Here is a 19,800-nt window from a genome sequence, read left to right as displayed (position 1 = left end):
TTTCCAGGGCTGAACTAGTTACCACAAGAGGACACAGGTTTAAGGTGCTGGGGAGTAGGTACAGAGGAGATGTCAGGGGTAAGTTTTTTACTCAGAGAGTGGTGAGTGCGTGGAGTGTGCTGTCGGCAACGGTGGTGGAGGTGGATCCAATAGGGTCTTTTAGGAGACTTTTGGATAGGTACATGGAGCTTAGGAAAACAGAGGACTATAGGTAAGCCTAATAATTTCTAAGGTAGGGACTTGTTTGGCACAACTTTTGGGCCGAAGGGCCTGTATGATGTTGTAGGTTTTCTATGTTTCTATGTTATAAAGAAGCCAGGAAAGAACTCAAGAAGTGAATAAGGAAAGTCAGGCGGAGCCATAGGAAGTCCTTGGCAAGTAGAATTAAAGAGAATCTAAAGGCATTCTATATATACACCAGGAGCCAGAGGACAACCAGGGAACAGACAGGACCACACAGCGACAGAGAGAATATGTGGAGGATGTGGGTGAGGTCCTCACTGAGTATTTTGCATCAGTATTTAGCAAGGAGTGGATGTAGAGGATAGGGAGATCAGTGTGGAGCATACTAATATGTTAGGGCATTTTGAGATAAAGAAGGAGGAACATTAAGGAGCATAAATACACAGGGCCTGAAGGGGTATACTCCAGGTTTTTGAGAGTTTTAAAAGATCAGATTGCTGGAGCCTTCACTAATATATTTATGCCCTCTCTAGCCAGAGGTGGGGTTACAGAGGACTGGCGAATAACTAATGTTGTTCCATTATTCAAGAAGAGAAATAGGGATAATCCTGGAAATTATAGACTAAACAGTCTCACATCAGTTACTGGAGAGGATTTTTAGGAATAGTATTTATGAGCATTTGGAAAACCATGGCCTAATTAGGCCATGGTTTGCGTAGGGTAAGTTGTTTCTTACGAACATGATTGAGTTTTTTGAAGAGGTTGGAAGTGATTGATGAAGGGAGTGCTGTGATATTACCTACATTGATGTTAGTCAGGAATTTAATAAGATCCTTCATGGGATGCTCACCCTGAGGATTACGATGCATGGACTCTATGGTGAATTGGCTGTTTGGATTCAGAGTCGGCATCCTATAGAAGACAAAGGGTAGTGGTTGATGGCACTGGCAGGAGGTTCGTGACTCGTGGTGTTCTGCAGATGGTATGAAGATTGGTGGTGTTGTGGATAGCGTAGAGGACAGGCAAAGGATACACTAGGATTTGGATCAATTGCAGATATAGACAGAGAAATGGCAGATGGGGTTTAACCCAGCCAGAAGTGTTGCAGATTGTGAGATTAATTATAAAGGGCCAGTACACCCTCAATGGCAAGGGAGTGTTGATGTGCTGAGGGATCTTTGGGTCCAAGTTCATAGCTCCCTGAAAGAGACTACAAAGGTCGAGAAGTTGCTCAGCAACCCTATCAACTGCGGAGGGCATTCTGATAGGCTGTATCACCATCTGGTATGGGGGGGTGGTGCTACTGCACGGGATCAATCTAAGTTGCAGAACTGTTAATTTGATAAGCCTCTTTACCATCCTATCAAACTATTGGTCGAGGAACTGAGTTCAAGGGTAGGGGATTTATGTTACAGCTTTATAAAACTATATAGGCTGCAGTGGTGAACTGCACTCAGCTCCAGTCATTCCACTATAGGAATGATATCAAGATCCTGGAGAGGGTGTAGAAGAGGTTTAGCAGGATGCTGCCTCTATTAAATGGCATGTGCTACAAGGAGAGGCTGGACAAACTTAGGTTGTTTTCTCCGGACTGGCAAAGGATGACAGAGGTTTACAAGATTATGAGAGGCATGGAGAAAATAGAAAGCTAGTATCTTGGAATCACAATCAGGTTTGATATCACCAGCATGTGTGCGAAATTTGTTAACTTTGCAGCTGCAGTACAATGCAATACATGATACATATAGAAAAAAACTGAATTACAGTAAATATATATATGTACATTAGATAGTTAAATTAAAATAATTAGTGCAAAAACAGAACTTTAAAAAGAAGTATTGAGGTATTGAGGTAGTGTTCATGGGTTCAATGTCCATTTAGAAACTGGATGGCACAGCTGTTCCTGAATCACTGAGTGTGTGCCTTCAGGCTTCTGTACCTCTTTTCCTGATGGTAACAGTGAGAAGAGGGCATGTCCTACATGGTGAGGATCCTTAACGATGGCACCACCTACCTGAGGCACTGCTCCATGAAGATGTCTTGGGTACTGTGGAAGCTAGTGCCTATGATGGAGTTGATTAACTTTACAACTTTCTGCAACTTACTTTGATCCTGTGCAATAGCTCCCCCCCCCCATACCAGGCAGTGATGCAGCCTGTCAGAATGCTCTCCACAGTAAATCTGTAGAAGTTTACGAGGGTTTTAGGTTTCAAACCAAATCTCCTCAAACTCCTAATGAAATATAGCCACTGCCTTGCCTTCTTTATAACTCTCTCAATAATAAATAATAACATCAAGGGCGAAAAGACTTGTTCCTGTGTTGTACTAGGTTCTGTGTTCTCTAATTCTGTCCAAACTTGCTATTATTTTCTAAGTACCCTGCTACCACTTTCTGAATAATAGATTCCAGCATTTCCCTGTTACTGTCATGAAGCTGATGTGTCTGCAGCTCACTTCTTTCTTACTTTCTCCTTTTTTAAATAGTAAATTTGCATTTGCTACTTTCCAGCCAGTTGGAAATATTCAGGAGCCTGTGGAATGAATCCATGACCTCAACAGCAACCTACTTCAGAAACTTGAGAAAAAGGTTTCCAAGTCTCAGAAATTTATAATCTTTCAGTTCCATTAAATAACAACTTTTTTTGCTCTTAAAGCTACTTTCTTTGAGTTTCTTATTCATTCTAGATCAGGGTATCCCAGCCTGAGGTCTGCTGGCCCATTGCTTAATGACATTTGTCTGCGGTATAAACAAAGTTGGGAACCACAGTTTCTAGACAATATAGCCTTCCACTCTTTTGGAACTTTCTTGTGTCTTCTCACAGGAAGACAGAGGCACAATACTTGTTTAGTATCTCAGCTGCTGTATTATTCCCAGGTATAGTTTTATGCTGTCTCAGCTTGCAAGATACCAACATTAGCTTGAATGAGTCTTTTTACATATCTATACAATTTTTAGAGTCTGTTTTTCTAAAAATGTTTCTTGGTCTCTATTCAGTTTTCTCTCTTTGTGCTGAATTCTGAAATGTTTCCAGTCCTTCAATTTGGTGAATGTTTTGGCAGTTTTGTAAGTTCTAAGCTGTAGTCGCGCGCAAACGCTCTACTAGAGAAATACACGGAGGCAGAGAGAGCTGAACTCAGAATGCCTTTACTGATTCAAAATCGCGCGCTTAAATTGCCCCTCCCATGGGCCCCTGCAACCCGTGGGGCAGACGTGACATCAGACTGTCCCCGGAAGGTCTGCCCCGAGCGGGTAGTTTCAAAACGCGCTACCGCGTGTCTGCTTGTGGCTCCCGATGGCGGTTCGAGTCCTGCGTGTGCGGCCCGCCACCCCTCCCCCCCAGAAACGTCCGTCGGGGGAGTGGAGTCCCCAGTCTGTGTGGCTTGCCTGGGTGGCCGACCTCGCCGGCGCGGTGCAGGTACCCTCACTGGTTGCTCAATGCCCAAGTGCGCCGGTTTGAGGCAGTCCACTGTAGAAGTCTCTTCCCGGCCACCCACCTCCACGACACACGTGGTTTTGTTGTGCTGGATCACCTTGAAGGGTCCCTCGTACGGCCACTGTAGAGGTGACCTGTGTATGCCCCTGCAAATAAAAACATACTCACAGTCTCAGAGGTCCTTAGGGGTGAAGGATGGCGTGGGACCATGCCTGGAGGTCAGGACTGGTGCCAGGGTCCCTACTTTGGCCCGCAGCCTCGTTAGCACTGCTGCTGGAGTTTCTTCCGAACCTCGGGCCTCTGGTACGAACTCGCCTGGGACCGTCGGGGGGGGGGGGGGGGCGCCGTAGACCAGTTCCACCGAAGAGGAGTCCAGGTCCTCCTTGGGAGCTGTGCGGATGCCCAGTAGGACCCAGGGAACCTCATCTGTCCAATTGGGGCCCCTGAGACGCGCCATCAGGGCCGACTTGAGATGCCGGTGGAATTGCTCTACCAAGCCATTGGACTGGGGATGGTACACTGTGGTGTGATGCAGCTGGGTGCCCAGGAGCTGCGCCAGTGCTGTCCGCAAACCAGACATGAACTGCGCCCTTCTGTCGGAGGTGATGTCCGTTGGGAGGCCGAACCTGGCGATCCAGTTTGCAATGAGCGTCCTGGTGCAGAACTCAGTGGACGTGTCTGCGAGCGGTACGGCTTCCAGCCATCTGGTGAACCTGTCTACCATGATAAAGATATACCTGGTGCCCCGGGAGACTGGCAGGGGGTCGACAATGTCCATGTGGATGTGTTGGAACCTCCTGTGCGTTGGCTGGAACTGTGTCTTCACATGCCACTGGACATTGGCGGTCTGACAGCGTACGCAGGTCCTGGCCCGGTGTCCGACCTGTTTCCGCAAACCGTGCCAGACAAATCTGTCCGCTACCAGCTTGATGGACGGGTGGGCTAGGTCGTGCAGCGTGTCGAACACCTGGCGCCTCCATGCTGCTGGTACCATATGTCGGGGTTTGCCGGTAGACACGTCACACAGGAGTCGATCCGCTGCCGGGCCGATAGAGACGTCCTCCAACTGGAGCCCTGAAACGGCTGTGCGGTAAGCCGGGATCTCGGTGTCTGACCGTTGTGCTAACGCCAGTGCTGCGTAGTCTATTCCTGAGGACGATATGCCTTCTGAGTGGAGACAGGGGCAAGACAGTGTGTCGGCAACGATGTCATTCTTCCCTGCGATGTGGCGGACGTCCGTGGTGAATTCTGAAATAAAGGACAGGTGCCTCTGCTGCCGAGCCAACCGTGGGTCCGATACCTTGGCCAGTGTGAAGGTGAGGGGCTTGTGTTCCGTATACACGGTGAGCTCCCTTCCCTGGAGGAAGTACCAGAAATGCTGGACAGCCAGCTAGAGCGCTAGCAACACTCTGTCGAAAGCTCTGTACTTCACCCCTGGTGGCCGTAGGTGCTGGCTGAAGAAAACAAGTGGTGGCCACTGGTCCTCGACGAGCTGCTCCAGGACTCCGCCGTCTGCCATGTCGGAAGCGTCGACTGTGAGTGCCGTGGGTACATCGACTCTCGGGTGCACTAGGAGGGCTGCCTTTGCCAGCGCCTCCTTGGCCTGCTCGAACGCCTCCGTGGACTCCACATCCCATGTCACTTCTTTGGCCTTGCCAGCCATCAGGCTGAACAAGGGTCTCTTGATACGTGCCACCGCCGGTACGAACCGATGATAAGAGTTGACCATCCCTACGAACTCCTGCAGGCCCTTGACCGTGCTGGGCTTGGGGAACTGGCAGATGGCCTGAACCTTGTCCAGTAGGGGAACTGCGCCATGTCGGTTGACTCTGTGGCCCAAGAAGTCGATCTCCGTCAGCCCGAACTGGCACTTCACTGGATTGATTGCCAGTCCATGGTCGCTCAGGCATCGGCAGAGCTGGCGCAAATGTGCCACGTGCTCTTGATGCGAACTGCTGGCCACCAGGATATCGTCCAAGTAAATGAAAACGAAATCCAAGCCACGTCCCACCGAGTCCATGAGCCTTTGGAAAGTTTGGGCTGCATTCTTGAGACCGAAAGGCATCCTCAGGAATTTGAACAAGCTGAACGGGGTGATGAGGGCTGTCTTAGGCACGTTGTCAGGGTGCACTGGGATCTGATGGTATCCTCTGACCAGGTCGATTTTCGAGAAGGTGGTCGCTCCGTGCAGGTTTGCCGTGAAGTCCTGGATGTGGGGTACCGGGTACCTGTCAGCAGTTGTGGCGTCGTTGAGCCTTCTGTAGTCTCCACAGGGCCTCTATCCTCCTGCGGACTTGGGCACCATGTGCAGCGGGGATGCCTACGGGCTGTCTGAGCGGCGTACGATTCCCATCTCTTCCATCTTATGGAACTCCTCCTTGATGAGGTGGAGCTTGTCAGGTGGGAGCCTGTGAGCTCGGGCATGCAGCGGCAGTCCTTGCGTGGGGATGTGGTGCTGTATGCTGTGCTTGGGCTCGGCCATGGAGAAGTTCAGGGTGACTATGGAGGTGCATTCCGCCAACACCCTGGCGAATCCATTATCCGAGAGGTTTAAGGAATCCAGATGGAAGGCTGGTAGCTTGGCTTCTCCAAGCTGGAAAGTCTGGAACGTCTTGGTGTGGACCAAACACCGGCCTTTTAGGTCGACCAGGAGGCAGTTGGCTCATAGGAAATCTGCCTGTAGTAGTGGCTGTGACACTGCTGCCAACATGAAAGTCCAAGTGAAATGGCTGGACCCGAAATGCAGTGAGATATTTTGCGGGCCATACGTCCGAATACTGGTGCCATTTGCAGTGGTGAGTTCGGGGCCTGGGACCGCGCTATGTGTGTCCATGTTCGGTGGGGGGAGTACGCTGACTTCAGCCCCGGTGTCTACCAGGAAGCGCCGCCCGGACTGTCAGTCCCAGAGGTACAGGAGGTTGTCTCAGTGGCCAGCTGTCGTAGCTATTAGTGACGGTTGGCCCCGGCGTTTCCCGGAAAAGCACCTGGTGGACGGCAGCGGCGTGCGCCTGAGCCCTATCTTTGGTGATAGAAACACCATTGTTCCGAACTTTCGTCTTTCTCCCCCATGAGTCTTGACGGCTTTGGTTGCGGGGCCTGGGCTTTGGGGTGCGCGATTGTGGCTAGGTCAATGGAGACTGCTCCACGTTGCTTGCTCTGCCAAAGGACGTCTGCTTTAGCCGCGACACTTGTGAGGAGGAGGCGAATGTCCTCTGGCATTTGCTCGAGGAACAACTGTTCAAATAAAAGACACGGCTTACGGCCGTCCATGAGGGCCAGCAGATCATTCATGAGCTTGGATGACGTGCGATCACCCAGGCCGTCCATGTGTAGGAACCGCGTGGCCCGTTCGCAGCGGGAAAGTCTGAAGGTACGGATCAGGAGCCCCTTAAGCTTAGTGTACCTGTCCTCCGTTGGTGGCTGGCGTAGGAAGTCGATGATCCAGCCTGCCGTCTCCTGGTCGAGTGTGCTGACCACGTAATAGTACCGCGTGTCATCGGCTGTAATGTCTCTGATATTGAACTGGGCCTCAGCCTGCTCGAACCAAATGTGGGGCTGAGTGACCCAGAAAGTTGGGAGCTTTAGAGAGACCGTGCTGTGTGAGTTGCTCGAACTCATGGCTGGTCACTGAGTCGCCGGCTCCAGATGCCATCTGGAACGTCGGGGTCACCAATGTAGTCGCGTGCAAATGCGCTACTAAAGAAACACAGGGAGGCAGAGAGATCTGAACTCAGATTGCCTTTACTGATTCAAAATCGCATGCTTAAATCTCCCCTCGCATGGGCTCCTGCGACCCGCGGGGCAGACGTGACATCAGACTGTCCCTGGAAGGTCTGCCCCGAGTGGGTAGTTCTGCCTGTTGCTCCCGATGGCAGTTCGAGTCCCGTGTGTGCAGGTCACAACAAAGCGAAAAAATATAACTATTCCTTAAGCATGAATTATTAAAATAAGATAAACACATTATATTTATTGTTATTGCTATTGTTGCTGAGAAATTGATCCATGGGGAGAGTTTTTCTGCTGCTTAATCTGACTAATTCTACTGTTTGTAACAGTTTGAGAAAATGAAGACTATCCTCTATAATAAACTTTCAGGTTTAACAGTTTACATATTACTGCCTTTAATATTGTTGAATAAATTATATATCAAGTAAAAATATTCCTTGGCATAACAAATAGAAAGCAAACATTCTGTTCAATACGCCAATGGCATTCAAAAACGTACTAATGTTTTGAAGCAAAATTGTAATGTTGGCACAATTTGCAGTAGAAGGTGTTACTTATCTCCAAACATTGGCAAAACTTGGCTTGATATGAATAAAAGTATCACCACTGGGTAAATGTAATTGTTCTACATTGGGAGGATCAAATGTAATAACTTCTGGCAACTGAAACAAAGTCGGCATTGTTTGGGTATAGTAACTGACTGTGTACTGTGCATTAGACAGAAATATTTACCGAATCAAAATTTCCTGTGAACTATTTTTAGGGTGGAGTTCACAGAAACAAGCTTCTTGCTGTGTAGTCCCGATAATGACAGAACTTCAGTGAGAGTTGGAATTTTTAGGAAACTTTATGTTTGCCCTTAATGAAGACAAACCTGGCATGGGTTTACATTAGAACATTTTATTACTGGACTGCTGCTCAACACTGTGCACGTGGAGTGAAGTCACCATCATAACTTCCAGCTCTGGGTGAATGCCTCGCATTGCCCATTGGGAAATGAAGTCCTTTATCATGGGCATCATGTTCTTTATAACACAGGAAATGTTTTTTTTCAAGATACAGAAGGAGAATGGATGAGTGGTCAGTGCAAAAACAATGTAATGGAGAGCAGGAAAACAAAACTGCAAAATAATCTAATTGTTAGCATGACTTTTGGGACAACTGAAGGTATTTTTCATTAACCCAATATCAATATCAGGTTTAAAATAGCTTTCACAGGTGACATGTCACTGACATTGAAAATATTGAAGTCAATGAGGATGTCGAATAACAGGACTGTGTTATTGGTTAAAGGCAGCATCAAATGGCCCTCAAGCTTCACAATGGTTTCGTTGGAAATCTCAGCTGTTATAGTAAAACTTAATACACTGACTAGAGATGATTATCTTTTTTAAGGTGAATAACATCACTGAGAATATGAACGTACAGAATGAGAGCAAATAGGTGATTCTCTTTCCGCCAGATATCAATGCAACATTGGCAAACTTATCTGTAATCAACTTCCAGCTGAATGGAGAATTGGACAAGCTGCCAGACTATTTCAACCAAGTGCTTTTGGATGTTCTGAAATGTTATCTAGTTGGAACTTCCAATTAGGAGAGATGATTAATGATTATACATTGTTCCAATAATCCTTTGCAGCATTGTGGCTTCAATGATTCTAGGATTTCACGTTTCATCCCTATCTGATGATTATATTGGGCAAATAACAATATAATATATTATTGCTGATGATTTGTCCCTCCTCTTCCGTTCTTCCTCTATTCCCCAGTCTGGCCTTTTTACCTCTTCTCACCTGCCTATCACAATCTCCTGGGTCCCCTCCTCCTTCGCTTTCTCCTATGGTCCACTCTCCTCTCCTATCAGATTCCTTCTTCTCCAGTCCTTTACCTTTCCCACCCGTCAGGCACCCCCTATAACCTTCCAGCGATCCTACTTCCCCTCCCTCAGTTTTTTATTCTGGCATCTCCCCCCTTCCTTCTCAGCCCTGAAGGGGGGGGGGGGTCTCGGCCCAAAACATTGGACTGTTCATTCATTTCTATGGATGGTGCCTGACCTGCTGAGTTCCTCCAGCATTTTGTGTGTGTTGCTTTTGGATTTCCAGCATCTGCAGAATTTCTTGTGGTTAAAGTGATCATGGCTGCTAGGAGGACATTGGCTGAAAGAGTTGGGGATGAATTGGAAAAGCATCCAGTGTAATTTGGTTTAAAGAAGTTAGAACAATATGAAGATATGCTTAAGAATTCACTTACAAGTATTTTTGAATACACCAAGTTCATGCGAATATGACAAACTATAATATAAGAGCAATAATATATGTATTAAAAGAAGAGCCAAAGTCACTGTTGTGTCACATAGTGCTGTGGTAGGGACAGAATAATAGATTTATTTAAAGAAGGCGCTCACACCTTGCTTGAGCTCTTCATGTTTCACAGGCTGTACACGCTGCTGTCAGCTTCGTTAATGGTTAAGAACTCATAGAATAAACATTCATAACAATGAGGAACTAGAAACAGACTGCTGACAATTAACCTTGTATCATTATGAATTCTACGTTTCAAAATCTTAGTTTTGCTATTCAAATTTTATCATATTTTTAAATATGGCTTGAATTGTAAAATATGTGGCTTGGTAGAGATTTCCTGTGGACATTTCTTCTACACAGGAAGAAAATACTTACATTGGAGGTGATGCAAGGAAGGTTGTCTAAATTGATTCATTAGCCTTCTATGAGGAAACTTTGAGATGACTAAGGACAATATTCCCTTGAATTTAGTAAAATGATTGGTGACCTCATTGATTGTAAAGGGAATTGTGAGAATAGATGCTGAGAAATGATTCTCCTTCACTGGGGAGTTTAGAACTAGGAAATATAGTCACAGGATAAATGATTGGATTATATAGGAAAATTAGCTGGTTTTGTTTTTCATTCAGATGCTTGAACTTTTTAACTGAGGGGTTCGCAGATATTGAAAATATTTAAGGCTGAGGTAGAGAAGATCTGAAGGGATGTGGAGTATGTTTCTTAATTTCTTATCCTTCATTCAACCAGTATGACATTTACAACTCTCCTACTTAGTAAATATGGGATTAATTGTCTTAAAGTTAAAGAAATATGAATTCTTGAGCATTAATTAACTTTGTGTCAAAAACACATTTCTAAATAGATTTGTAAGTCATTTTTACCATTAACCTTGTCTTTTTAACTGTAACCTTAGCTTTTGCCTTCTTTAGAAACAATGGTTTGATAAATGACGTTTAGATGAAAAAGGTTAGACAATAAAAAAAGCTTTAAACATTCATATATTTTCTAATTCATACACATTTAAATTTGCTGCACTCAGTTTCAATCAGCTCAGAAAGATACCAAATTTCTTTAAAAAGCAAATACTAGCATAAAGGTGAAGCCAAGTTGAAAAACCATGGATTCTAGAAAGCAGATGAATGTTACGTACATTTACATAAATAATTTAAGTTCTGCAGTATCTTCAAAGAAGAACAGATCAAGTCAGATCAAAGTAGACATGCATTCAGCTCCACTGTGCATATTGTTCTTTGGTCAAACTATCTGAAGCTGCTGCTTATTCTCCACGTACCACCATGTAGAATGTCCAGCCAAATATTGTTTTTTTCCAGTATAAGCTGCTCAGTATTGACCAAGTCACTGCAAAAGTTGAAGTAATACTTACATTTAGAGCAAACAATATTTCTTCTAAGTTTTTCTCAGATCCTTGAGATATCTCTTAAGTTTTGAGATAAGTTCACTTTTTTGTAGACTACGAAACCCATCCCTATACATCACTGTAAACTGGCAGATGATTTCATATAAATTTTTGAAGCAGTTTTTTATCTGGTTTATTCTTGGAGGAAGTAGAACCGATTAAAAAATAATTCTCATGATAAATCCACTCTCAGTATTAATAAAACTGTATCATACTACCTTCCTTAAATATTCAAGAAGTATCTTTAGTGTGAAGAATTTCATAAGTAAACATTATCTGGTTGTGCTGATGTATAGTTCCCATTTAGTGTTATACAATTCATCTTAAGTAGGAACACCTGGAAAACAAAGGTTGACCGTATAGGAGGGTGTACTGAGGGGTGTTAGGGAGATGGAAATGAATTTTGAGAGTACTTTATATGCTCTACCATATTCTAATGTAAATAGATAAATTTGCAGGTGACCACATACATATTCTTGATTTAAGGGAGTTAATATGTGAAATGTACTGGTGCAAGCAAACAAGTTGACGGAGAGTAACAGCTTCTATCGGTATAAGAACATTAAAGCTGGAGTCTGGATTCAATTTTGAGCATATTTATGGCTGCAAAATTGTCCTGGTGAGCGGGGAGGGGAGGGGAGGGAAGGCAAATGCTCAAGGATTTATAATATTGAAGTATGAAAGTGAATTGGTGAGGACATGGAGGGAACAGATGTAGAGAAGGGAAAAACAGATATAGAAATTTAGAAAACCTACAGCACAATACAGGCCATTCGGCCCACAGAGCTGTGCTGAACATGTCCTTATAGTCGAACTACCTAGGCTTTACCCATAGCCCTCTATTTTTCTAAGCTCCATGTACCCATCCAGGAGTCTCTTAAAAGACCCTACCGTTTCCGCCTCCACCACCGTCGCCAGCAGCCCATTCCACGCAGTCACCACTCTCTGCGTAAAAAACTTACCCCTGACATCTTCTCTGTACCTACTTCCAAACACCTTAAAACTGTGCCCTCTCATGCTAGCCATTTCAGCCCTGGAAAAAAGCCTCTGACTATCCACATGATCAATGCTTCCCATCATCTTGTACACCTCAATCAGGTCACCTCTCATCCTCCATCCCTCCAAGGAGAAAAGGCCAAGTTCACTCAACCTATTCTCATAAGGCATGCTCCCCAATCCAAGCAACATCTTTGTAAATCTCCTATCGTTTCCACATCCTTCCTGTAGTGGGGCGACCAGAACTGAGCACAGTACTCCAAGTGGGGTCTGACCAGGGTCCTATATAGCTGCAACACTACCTCTCAGCTCCTAAACTCGATCCCACGATTGATGAAGGCCAATGCACCGTATGCTTTCTTAACGACAGAGTCAACCTGTGCAGCAGCTTTGAGTGTCCTATGAACTCAGACCCCAAGATCCCTCTGATCATCCACACTGCCAAGAGTCTTACCATTAATACTATATTCTGCCATCATATTTAACCTACCAAAATGAACCACCTCATACTTATCTGGGTTGAGCTCCATCTGCCATTTCGCAGCCCAGTTTTGTATCCTATCAATGTCCGCTGTAACCTCTGACAGCCCTCCACACTATCCACAACACCCCCAACCTTTGTGCCATCAGCAAATTTACTAACCCGAAAGAAGATGCCTTCGAGATCAATGATTGGAAATAATCAGTGCAGGCCTGAGTAGTGGTGGAAATGATCAGAGCAGCGAGTTCAGTAAAATGATAGAGGCAGGGGTTGAAACACTTTGAGAAATTTATAACATACAGTACTTCCAAGACAAGACCTGCTGTGACCTGGAGGGGAAATTGATGATGGAATGTTTCTTGAGGTTCTGCTGTCTTGTCCTTCCAGGTTACAGAATTTGTGAGTTTTCGGTGTTGTTGAAGAAGCCCCTGTTTTGTGCCTTGTAGGTAGTACAATTTGGTAACGAAGGGACTAAACATTGAAAATGGTGCATGGTGTGCAGATCAGGTGATCTGATTACTCCTAATGATACTATGTTATTTGAAAGTTGTTGAAATTGCAACCACCCAGCAAATGTAAAGTTCTATTGTAGCCCTAGCTTGAACCTTGAAAGAAAGATTTAGACCATAAGACTATAAGATGTAGGAGCATAATTAGGCCATTCGGCCCCTCAAATCTTCTCTGCTATTTTATGATGGCTGATCCAGTTTGGAAGCCTACCCGATGTAATGTCATTATACTGAAACATTGGCTCTGTTTCTTTCTTCTTGGGTGATCTGAACTACCTGATGTGCTGGTTCCAGCATTTTCTGATTTTAATGTCAGATTGTTATAAGTTATAATATTTTGCTTTCATTTGAAACTAAAGTTTGGTAAGACTAAAACTTATGAAGTATTTGCAAATCCTTGACAGGAGAAGGTAATGGGAGAAACATGGCTTTGTAGATTTATTACACAATGGCTTTCTTTTTCCAGCAACCCCAATGCCTGACATTGGGCATTAATATTTAATTTCAGTACATTCTTTATCTTACATTCAAGCAAATACACCAAGTTATTCTTCAAAGGCAAGGGAAAATAAGCAGAAATAAATGACAGTGAACTACAGGCAGAAAGATAAGGAAGGTTGCTGATGGACTGGTTAAAGAAAGGCATTTGAAGAGGAGCAAAGAGAAAGTTGGGGGTTGATGTTTCCGGAAGGACAGCCTGGACAATTGAAAGCAGTCTGACCAATGCTGGGGCAAAGGGTGTACAGTACAAAGGTTTACATCCGAAACACCATAAACACAAAAGCAAATAGCTGGGCAATGCTCGATGAGGTTATAGGAATATGATGGAATAAGACCAGGGCAAGGAGCGTCATGAGTTAATAGGTCATTATTCAGGCTGCTGCATTCCATTTTTTGAAGAATAGCAAATGGAAGACCAGTGAGCATTTATTGTATTTGGGAATCTTGAGTAACTTATGGAAAGCCCCAGTCAAGCTTTTAGAACATAGAACAAACAGTACAACACATTTCGGGCCCTTTGACCTACAATACTGTGCTGACCTTTTATCTGACTCCAAGATTAATCTAACCCTTCCTTCTCACATAGCTCTCCATTCTTCTTTCATCCATGTGCCTATCTAAGAGTCTCTTAAATATCCTTAGTGTATCTACCTTGACCACCATCCCATGCACCCACCACTCCCTGTATATAAAAAAAACATCTTTTGACATTCCCCCCCCCCACCCCCGCCACTTTTCTCCAAGCACCTTAAAATTATGTCCTCTCATATTAGCTGCTGCTGCCCTGGTAAAAGGTGCTGGCTGTCCACTCAATCTATGCCTCTTATCATCTTATACACCTATATCAAGTCACTTCTCATCCTCCTTCACAGCAAAGAGAAAGCCCTGGCTTGCTCATACCTTTCCTTGTAAAGCATGTCCTACAATCCAGACAACATCCTGGCAGATCTCTTCTGTACCCTCTCTAAAGCATCCCCATCCCTCTAGTAATGAGGTGACCGGAGCTGAACACAATACTCCAAGTGCAGTCTAACCAGAATTTTATAGAGCTGCAACGTTACCTCACAGCTCTTAAGCTCAATCTCCAAGTTAACAAGGGCCAACACACCATACGTATTCTTATCCACCCTATCAATGTGCACAGCAATTTTGTGGGATCTATGCACTTGGACCCCAAGAAACCTGTATTCCTCCAGACTGTTAAGAATCATGCCATTAACCTTCCCAAGTGAATCACTTTTCTGGATTGACCTCCACCTGCCACTTCTCTGACAACTCTGCATCCTATCAACGTTCTATTGTAATTCAACGGACATACAGCGTGGAGTAGGCCTTTCTGGCCTTTCGAGCCACGCCGCCCAGTAACCGCCTGGTTTAATCCTAATCTTGTGACAATCTACAAAAACCAATTAACCTGCCGATGCCTTTGGAACGTGGGGGCAAATTGGAGCATCCGGAGGAAACACATGTGATCACAAGGAGAATATATAAATTCCTTACAGGCAGTGGCGGGAATTGAACCCGGGTCACTGGCACTGTAAAGCGTTGTGCTAACCACTACACTACCGTGCCACCCCATATATGGAGGTGGAAATGATAGTAGGGGTTTGAAGTCTAATTTAGTGAGGACAAGGATGCTGTTTATTAGTTTGCTTCATTCTGAGTGAATGGTTGAGAAGTGGATTAGAATCAGGATCCAAGGCACAGGTGCACCACAGGACTGTGTGCTTAACCCCTGCTCTAATCGCTTTACACCAATGTCTGTGTGGCTAAGTATAACTTCAACACCATATACAAGTTTGCTGATGACACCACTGTTGTGGGCCTTATTAAAGGTGGTGATGAATCAGCATATAGGAGATTGAAAATTTGGCTGAGTGGTGTCATAACAACACCCTCTCGCTCAACGTCAGCAAGACCAAGAGTATGATTGTAGACTTCAGGAGAGGGAAACCAGAGGTCCATGAGCCAGTACTTGTTAGCGGATCAGAGGTGGAGAGGGTCAGTAACTGTAAATTCCTGAGTGTCACTGTCTCAGAGGACCTGTCCGGAACCCTGGCATGTAAATGTAATTGCAAAGAAAGCACGGCAGTGTTTCCTTAGGAGTCTGTGGAGACATCAAAAACCTTGACAAACTTCTATAAATGTGCAGTGGAATGTGCATTGACTGGCTGCATTACAGCCAGGTATGGGAACACCAATGGCTTTGAACAGAAGATCCTGTAAAAGTTAGTGGATCCAGCCCAGTATATCATGGGTAAAGCCCTCCCAACCATTGAGCACATCTACATGAAATGCTGTCGTGAGAAAGCAACATCCATCATCAAAGATCACCACCCAGGTCATACTCTTTTTTACTGCTGCCATCAGGTAGAAGGTACAAGTGCCTCAGGACTCGCATCACCAAGTTCAAGAACATTTACTACCCCTCGCCATATGGCTCTTGCACGAAAGGTGATAACTACACTCATCTATTGAGATGTTCCCACAACCAATTATCTCACTTTATCTTGTTATTTCATGCTCTCATTATTCATTGCTATTTATTTATATTTGTATTCTGCACAGTTTTTTGCCTTCTATGTTCTCGCTTTTTCATTGATCCTGTTTGTAGTTACAGTACTACTCTATAGATTTGCTGATTATGCCTACAGGAAAAAGAATCACAAGGTTATATGTGGTGACAGGTATGCACTCTGATAATAAATTTTACTTTGAACTTTGAGTTGTAACTGGGCCAAAAATGCTGGCTTTGATTTTTCAAATGTTCAGTTGCTGGAGGTTGTGAGTCAGGGATTGTAACTGCAGGGAGCTGGCGGGTTGAAAAGAAATGATACGGTATGAATTCTGACTCCATTCTTGTGAGCATTGCTGTATTGAGGTAGAGAGGTGGGTCAAGGATAGTTGCTGAAGTCATCCTTGAGTTGATATTTTCAATATAGGAAACCATCACTGCTAAAAATGACACACATAGTTGCACTAATGCATAGAATACAATGTGTTGGTACAATTCTTACACATTTTCATACTGTTAAGCTACTTAATGTAATCTGGATAAAGTTCCTGATCTTGATTCTTAATCAAGGAATAAACTAGGGCTTCACAGCTTTGAGTTGCCTAAAGTTTTAAACAAACTGTTTCTATAAAATAAATCAGACAATGATTCAACTCAATTCAGACTCCAATGTATTCCTTCACATTATTTTATTATTTAATAATCATTTTTTATGCCAGGATATATTAATATCTTATTTAGAAGCTGAGTGAAAATCTTAAACATTATCTAAGCAGAAGAGCTTGCATGAGATATGGACGTACAAGTCATTATTAATAACAATTAGGATCAGAACTAATATTTTTAAATCAATCAATAAAAGAAACTGATCCAAACTTTGAGTCATTTAATTAGTTGATTAAGAAAATGTAGCTGTGGGCAAAATGTTTTTGCTTCTGGGAACCAGCATCATAACTCATGGACTGAGTACCTCCAGCTGAAAGGTTTCCTTTTGTAGTAGCTTATGACATTGTTTCTTTTCCAGAAATGTATTGAAAATGACTTGCTGTTTTTTTCTTGACGGCCTTTATGGTTAGTATATTCATTATGATGTTCTACTTTTTACCTGCCAAGAGCTCTGCATTCTCTGGAACCTGTAGTAATTTTGGATCGAGATTTTGAAGAAGAATTTCACATGAATCAAAATCAAGTTCAGGATACCATTTCCAAAGCAAACATTTTGGAGACACTGAGGATGAATATTAAATTCCATCCTAATCATTATCAAAATCTGGACATAATTTCCAAAGTAAATCATCTACAAGTTTAAGTAGATAAAATGAGGCAATTTTAACCTCAAGTTGGATGGATTTGGTCAAATGTGAAGGCATATGTGAGTCCAATCTGTCTAGAGCCTGCCTACTTTTTATTTCAACAGAAGTGGGAATAGACTAAATGATCAATCTCCTCCAAGGAGACATTTTAAGTTATAATGTGGCGGTGGAGGCAGATACGGTAGAGGCGTTTAAGATACCTTGGCCAGGTACCTGAATATATAGAGATTGTCAGGATATGGAGCATTGCGGGCAGAAGGGATTAGTTCAGCACAGTGCTGTGTGCCAGATGGCCTGATCCTGTGCTGTACTCTTCTAAGTTTGAAATGAATTTATGTCCTTCAAGTTTTGTTTCATTATTTCAACTTTAATGGTGCCTGATCAAATTTACCAGGACTAGGAAACCTGATAACTAGAGCAGAAAGACAGCTCCCCAACAGGTTAACAAAGCAAAAGGAAAGGCAGTTTCATTTATAACTTCATTATGTCCTTTAGCTCAATGGAACCAATATTCTAATTTTTGAATGGGTTATGTTTGCAAGAGGGGAAATGCAAAAACTAACAAACATGCTTAAGCAAATAGCAATGTAACAATGACCTATAAAGTCTGTTTTTATTTATTAGTTGCAGGATCAATACCACCTTAACTCTACCATTCTTCTTCAATATAATGCTAAGGCATTATATTGATCTATATGTCAACATGAAAGAGCAGGTGAGGACTGGGTTTCATTCACATGTGAGGACTGGGTTTCATTCACATGTGAAAGATGACATCCATTGCTAAACATGAACACAAGAGATTCTGCAGGTGTTGGAAATCCAGAGAATCACCCGCAAACTGCTGGAGGAACTCTCTAGGGTAGGGAGCATCCATGGAAAGGAGTAAAAAGCGAATGTTTTGAGCCGATTTCATCAAAGCAAAGGCAAGGAAGACAGAATAAGAAGCTGGAGGGAGGGCAGAGGGGAATGAGTGCAAGCTGGCAGGAGATAGGTGAAACCAGGTGAGGGGAAAGGTGGCTGGATGGGGGAGGGAAAGGCAAAGTGAAAAGCTGGTAGGTGATGGGAGGAAGGAGTGAAACGCTGAATAAAGGAATCTGATAGGAAAGGAGAGTGAACCATGGGAGAAAGGGAAGGAGGAGGAGCACCAGAGGGAGGCGATGGGCAGATGAAGCAAGAGGGCAACCAAACTTCCACTCTCCCAGTCCAGAGTGATGAAACTGCCACCAAAGCTTTTGTTTTTCAAGTTGTCAGCCTGGTTCTCAGGGATGTAAATTGGCTCCAAATTCAGAATCTTCTGAATCATAATATTCTAATCCTTGTTTTTAAATCTCTCCATGGCCTTGTCCCTTTTTAAATCTCCCAAATACCTATGCTTTGTTCCATTCTGAAGTCTCCTACTACAACCTGCTTGCTTGCCCGAGACTTTGGTCCATCTGCTCTTAGTTGGCTTAATGTCAAACTTCATTTGATCACTAGACTATGGAGCACCTTGCTGCATATTACTGTGTCTAAAATATAAATTCAGGGTTTCATTCTGGTAAACTAAGGAGAAATTGCATCAGTCACATTTCTGCAGGTAAATTCATAAATTGGTAAATTGGTTTATACGGTCACAAACTGACATGCAGTGAAACTTTTCTTGCATATCATTCATACAGATCAATTAAATGCAGGTAATGCAAAGTAAAACAACCAGGAAGTGCAGAATAAAGTATTATGGAATAGAGGAAGTACAATGCAGGTAGACAGTAAGGTGCAAAGTCACTATGAAGTAGATGCTAAGGTCAAGACTGCATTCATTAATTTTATAACAGTGGGGCAGAAGCTACCTTTGAACCTGCTGGAATGTGCTTTCAGGTTTTTGATTCTTCTGCCTGCTGAGAGGAGTTAGAAGAGAGAATATCTGGAGGGATGGGCTGGAATTTTTGATTATGCTGACTGTTTTACTGAGGCAAGGTGAAGTAAAGGCATGGAGGGGAGGTTGTTTTCAGTGATGCACTGATCTGTGTCCACAACTTACTGCAGGTTTTTGTGGTCTCAGTTAGCTAGAGCAGTAGACCAGGCTTGTAGGTTTACGCAAATAAAACAAAGTGAAGTGTTTTATTTTTAACAAAACCCAAAATGCATTTTGTTGAACTCCAAAATCTTCACAACAAAGTCACACAAGAAGTCTTTTACGTAATAAGTCATCAAGTAGGACCAGCCTCTTAAAGTGAAACCCCAACTCAGGATTGGTGGTTGTGAATTAGGTTCACTTCTCTTAATCATGTCACCCCTCAAGCTGTGATACATCTGCTTTCTATTGTGCACTGCAGGACGTTTCTGTGCAAAGTACCCTGGGACTCCAGAAGCTGTGGCCATGTCAGTATCCGTCAAATTGTCTTAATATTGATATGCAATATAGGAATTTCTATGCT

The sequence above is a fragment of the Mobula birostris genome, chromosome 7 (assembly GCF_030028105.1).
Source record: "Mobula birostris isolate sMobBir1 chromosome 7, sMobBir1.hap1, whole genome shotgun sequence".
NCBI lineage: Eukaryota > Metazoa > Chordata > Chondrichthyes > Myliobatiformes > Myliobatidae > Mobula > Mobula birostris.
Note: the sequence above shows the minus strand (reverse complement) of the source record.